A 6,091-nucleotide genomic window follows, 5' to 3' on the forward strand; every position below is an offset into this window, starting at 1 on the left:
CCCATTCACTTCTCTGTCCTGTGGTGGCACATGGTTCACTTTGGTTCAAGCATCCACACGTGGTTCCAACAAACATGGGGCCGGGGGGAGGGGGGCGGTGAAGAAGGCAGTCATGTGATCTAGTGTGGTGATAATTCATAAATTAATAGATCCAGCTATTGGATAGACTTCTCAAAAGTTATCTACCCCCGTTAGTACACCTTCAAGCTATTGGAGGGTAAAGAGATGTACATGGATTATAGATTAGTCTAAAACTAAGTATATCTGAACCTAGATCGCAATTAGGAATTTATATATTACAGGTTGAAACATTCCACTCTACAATGATGAAAATAAATTGCATTTAACATCTTCATCTAAGGGTCTCCAAGGGGCAACATCCCAGCCTTAAGGGAGATGAAATAGGAAACATTTATGTGAGAGGGTTTGAGGAAGCCCATGAAGATGGAGGGATTGTCCTGGCAGATAAGAAGAGAAAGGACTGTGAAAATACAGCAGCACTGTAAAAATGAGAATGTGATTAGTCTGAAAAATGAACTACTTTACTTAGAAAATCCTTCTGGGACACAATATAATATTATATGTTTAAAAGCCTTAAGGATTCATAGCCTTCTTCAACCCCCAACCCATTTACGGGGTTTCATTGAGACCTATGGGTGCCGCTGACTTATTTATTTAGGAAACACTGCCATTGTGTTCATGTAAACAGAACCCAAGATCCTGGGGGATTATCCTAATGAATATTTCCCTAAAAAAGAAAAGCATTTATGGTATGAAGATACGTACTGCAATATTATTTATAATAGTGAAAAGTCACGAGCATTCTAAGTATGCAAGAATAAGAAAACTAATACAGAAATCATGATATATCCACTTGGTAGATTGTACATCCACTGAAAGTGGTGATTACAAAGGTCAGGTAGTAACTTGGGGAAAATGCACGTGAAATGATGAAAGTTCCAAAAAAGCAAGTTCCAAAATCATACAAATGCTATGATTAAACCGGTGTTAAGCTACGTATCTACGGAACAAAACAAATAAGGAATCCTTTTAATTGAAAATACTTGTATGGGGAAGTCTATTTTAGAGATTTTGCACGACACCATCATACTTTTTTATAAAATATTTTTTAGATAGACAGGCAGTGAGCCCTGCTGGTTCCTCATCTTCAGCCTCCGGTTTTCACCTAGACTATTATGTCTTTTGCTCAGAAATGTGATTTCCAGTAACTGGCTGAAATTCCTCCTTCCCAGGAAGACCCGCTGACACCCAAACTCCCTGGTCAGCACATGCTCCTCTACTCTATGCGCCTGCCTCTGTGTCCATTGTGTCTGAAGACTGCTTGGATCCGTCAGAAACCAAAATAGATTCCTGGAAGCTCCAAACCACCAAGAAAAAAGCCAGACACCCCCAACAGCAGATGGTTTAGTCTTACAGTTTTTATTTATTTTCTCTGCACACCAGGAGAGGTTAGCTGATCTGCTAAGGCGGGGGGTTTTGGGGGTGGGGGGTGCCGGGACCGATACTTCTCTGCTTTAGAAAATGTCTGTTTGGCAGTGTGGCATTCACACGGGGCGAAATGTCACATCTTTTGTCCCCGCGTTCCAGGGGAAGCTCTATCAGGAGAGTTTTATCAGTGCAATTAACACAAAGGCCCCCTTCTGTCTTAAAAACACAGGCCTCGGATACATGGTAAGATGAACTGGCCATTGTTTCCCCACAGCACAAAACCTCCTTTCCCCTATCCCCACCACCCCCCCCCAACCCATTTATGGGGTTTCATTAAGGCCTATGGGTGCCTGTGACTTATTTATTTAGGAAACACTGTTATTGTCTTAATGTAAACAGAACTCAAGATCAGTTGACAGTTGGAATGGTCCAGCAGAAAGGTTTTCAAAGGCGCCTCCTTGGAAAAGGGTCCCTCCATTCAGCCCCCGGTTCCTGTATCATACTGCCAGCACTGTTCACAAAATAAACAAATGTTTGTTTTACAACATGGCAAAGGGGGCTCCCATTCAACGCTGGCCAGATATGAAAACAAACTTTCACATATAAGGGCTTTTGATACACATGACTTACTTGGATGACAAGGGGCTCGGCTGGGGAGTGCTTAAAGCTTATTAATATTGCACAAAAGACTTTTGTTTATCATTTCGCTGGACTGCCTGGGAATCACAAGACTCAAGCCGCCACCCGGCTGGTGTCCCAGCATTTCAGCAGCTGTAACGTGTGGAGATTGCGAAAGCGCTGCTGGTGTGGAGCCAAACACCAACTCTCCACAGACCCAGGTGAAAGAACTCCGAACTGCCAGCCTCGGAGAAGCGGACTCGGAATTTATCAAGAGTGAAGGGACAAGAGCTCCCCCTACAGCTAAAAATTGAAAAAATAATAAATAAATAAATAAATAAATAAATAAAAATGGATGCCTTGGACCTTCCTGTTGGCCAGGGGGTAGGTTCCCTTCAGAAAACATGGACAAACATTATATGGTCTCGTTCATTTGGGGAATATAAAAAATAGTGAAAGGGAATAAAGGGGAAAGGAGAAAACATGAGTGGGAAATATCAGAAAGGGAGACAGGACATGAGAGACTCCTAACTCCGGGAAATGAGCAAGGGGTGGTGGAAGAGGAGGTGGGCGGGGGGTGGGGGTGACTGGGTGACGGGCACTGAGGGGGGCACTTGACGGGATGAGCATTGGGTGTTATGCTATATGTTGGCAAATGGAACACCAATAAAAAATAAATTTATTTAAAAAAAAATAAAGAAAACATGGAACCCATGGCCCCCCTAATCTAGGAAGGTCTCCCCTGCTGTCGAGAAAGTCTGGGTCTCCAGCAGCTCTGGCCTCCTTCCTCTTTTCAGCTGACCAGCTCTCCTCCCAGAATATTTGAGGAGACATTAGGACTCAGAGCAGAGTATATGAGAATGAAAAGCTCATGATCCAAAAGTCAGTCCTTTCAGCAATGGTGTGCGTGGCGGGCAAGGGAGTGGAGTAAGTCAGCTACACGCCCGACCCCCTAGACTTGCCCTGTGCAATACGGGGGCCATCACCCCCTGTGGCTTCCGACCCCGTAAAATGTGACTCTGGCCCCAACTGAGATCTGCTATAAAAGCACATACGGGACCTTGTGAACTTTTTACACGGATCACACGCTGAAATGATAATTCTTGGGATATATTCTGTTAAATAAGATACACTAAAGTCAATGTCACCTATCTCTTATAATACTTTTACAGAAAATTTATGGTCATATACACATATACGATCACATCCTGTTTCTATTGAACACTGGTAATATTACAGAATAACCTGAGGTTTGTAAAAAAAACAATAATAATAAACTTTTAATTCTATAGTATTAGTGATTTTTTTTCCATGTGACTTGATTTTTTTTTTTTTCCTCAAGTACATTTATTCAATTCATAGACCTGACTCTCTGGTAAAGAAGAGAAAAGTGGAAAAAAAAAAAAAAAGAAGACAAAAATGGGAAAAATATGATTATGGGCTGCCCTACAAGTTTCAGTTTGTTTAAAGTCTCAACAAAATGGAAGTAAAGTCTTCGGTTTGGGTCAAGTCCATATTATGTTAAGAAAAAGTCCCAGAAGTAAGGACATATTTTCTCTCCACAAACTCCTTCCTTCTCCTGGCCCTACCCTAGGTGTGTTTAACTACAAGTAACTCTAAGAGAAGGAAATTCCTTTCACCATAACAGTCTTGCAGAATTGTTTTCAAGTCATTAGACAGCAGCTATTTGTTTAATCCCTCCCATAACTGGCAACCTCACCCACCTAATCAATCGTCCATGTAAACGATATTTGGGATATGTGAGATATATGGGATTACGTGAGAAATATGTGACCCTAAATATGATCAGACCATGAAGCTCGCCATCACATTTCTACAAACTACTCAGAAGTCATTTATAGTGGGCACTGTTGTCATTCTAACTTCTGAATTTGATTTAAATGGTACCAGTAGCTGCCTTAGATAAACACACTCAGATCTGGCCCACAATCACCAAACCTACCCGTAAGAGAAAACCAGCAGAAAATATTCTGCTTTCCCAGCTCTGCTGCCTTAAATTTTCCCGGGATTTTTTTTTTTTTTTTTTTTTTTTTTAGCTCTAGGAATGCTCCAAAATATCACTGAAAAATGAACTATCTCTGTGATGAGAACGAGTTAGGGGATTACAGAGATCTTTCTGAAATCTTCCCCTGAAACTCAGACTTAAAACTATGTGAAAGGTGAGGGCCGCGCTACGGGGCCCAGGCAAACAGTCAAAAGGAAAATCCCATAATAGAGAGACACAGTGCATCGAGGGAGTGTCCGCGTGTCTCTGAGCCTCTTCGAGGACAACATGTCACTCAGCCAAAGGTTGAGATTAGCAAAGCAAACTACAGCGACATCTTTGAGATTATAGATGAACTTGCTAGGGAAAAGAAACTCAAACAAACAAGGATTTCAGTTACAAGTCAGAACAAATCAAGGGCCCCTGCTGAATACGCAGAGAAAACTTTGGAGCGGTACCGAGGACCCTCATCATCCTCCCCGCGGACACAAATGATGGCTCTGGGGAAGTGACGGCAATGCCACCACATGAGCTGTGGATCCAGGCTATGGTATCTGGAGGGCACCAGGGTGGGACAGGATATTCACTGAAGATATTTACTAGGATGATTTTCCATCTGACCTTATTATTCTGACATGACTGCCAGCACCTTATAATCCCAGCATTGTATTCACAGGTGATTCCTCTGCTCATTAGCAGAAGCGGAGTCCAACTTTGCTCTTGCAGGGGCTTGTGAATCAGTGTGGACCAATAGACAGAATTTCCAGGAGCTAACTGCAAAGAAACAAGAGCACTACTCATGGGTTGGGGAAGTCATCTGTATCCATTAGGAATTATATGTGACTGCTAGTAGTAGGGTCTGGAAATTAGCAGTGATGGCATAAGGTTTTCCCCTCTTCGTGTGAAAGAAATCCAGAGTGAGGTAGTCCAGGATCCATAGAAGAGTCACGGTGTCAGCCTCCTACTATCTTTACGTTCCATCACCTTTAGCTTGTGGTTTCCATCTTCAAGGTTGCCTCGTGGTCAAAATGGCTATTAGAGGCGCCAGCAATCACAGCTATATCCAGGCACGGAGCAAGGAAAATAGGAAGAATAAAAGGAAATACTGGTCAACTACTGTTCCCTCCTCAAGGAGCTTTCCTGGAAGTCCTATCTAACAACCTCTTCTTTGTCTTCTTTTTTTTTTTTTTTTTAATAGAGATTTATTTATTTACCTGAGAGCGAGAGAGAGAGCATGTGCATGGGGCAGGGGGGTGCCCAGAGAGAGAGAATCCTCAAGCAGGCTCCCCGCTGAGCACAGAGCCAAGTGGGGGCTTGATCCCATGACCCATGAGACCATGACCTGAGCTGAAACCAGGAGTTGGATGCTTAACCAATGGAGACACCCAGGTGCCCCCCAACCTTACGCCCAACGAATGGCCTCTTCTTAACCTAATTGCTCACTTCTAGCTATAAGGGAGACTGAACACATTGCCACCCAAATAAAGTCCAATTTCTGTTACAAAGAAGAAGGGGGACTAAAAGGAATATCAGATCCGGCCCACTATCACCAAACCCACCCATAAGAGGAAGAGCGGCAGAGAATATTCTAATTTCCCAGCTCTGCTGCCTTAGGTTTTCCTAAGGCTCGGGTAGTTTCCCAACCCTTAGGTTGCTTCAGAAGTGGGCGAAGACATCTCTAAAGGAGAGTCAGGCCCAGCTTGGAATGTTTATTTCAGCCTTGACAACCAAACAATAAGCATCATAACCACTGGGCTATAGTATTACTCTCAAGACTCCTGGCTTCTGTTAGACCCAGGAGTTAATGGTTTCATTCAATTATTTGCAACTTGTGCCAGCTCTCCATAAAACTCCTTGATACGAAGGACATTGTTCCTGGGCCACATCACCGTCAACATCTACAACAGTCAACACCGCACCTGTGGACTTGATAGAGGAAAGGAAATTAAGCTCCCTCCTTGGGTTAATAGTTGACTGGTTCCCTCTGTTGAATACAGTGTGTCTCAGGGGAAAAACCAA

At 43.1% G+C, this 6,091-nt stretch overlaps 1 long non-coding RNA gene across 1 annotated transcript; it reads right to left on the bottom strand.

The window, feature by feature from the left end:
• Window positions 1–1,495: 1,495 nt before the first annotated feature.
• Window positions 1,496–5,777, bottom strand: LOC112673893 (uncharacterized). The gene is made up of 3 exons (XR_003145102.3): window positions 5,632–5,777; window positions 4,694–5,129; window positions 1,496–1,960 (listed from the first exon to the last, which is right to left on the bottom strand). It is a non-coding gene; the product is annotated as an uncharacterized LOC112673893 (long non-coding RNA).
• Between the last annotated feature and the right edge of the window lie 314 nt (window positions 5,778–6,091).

The sequence above is a fragment of the Canis lupus genome, chromosome 10 (genome assembly GCF_003254725.2).
Source record: "Canis lupus dingo isolate Sandy chromosome 10, ASM325472v2, whole genome shotgun sequence".
Lineage (NCBI taxonomy): Eukaryota > Metazoa > Chordata > Mammalia > Carnivora > Canidae > Canis > Canis lupus.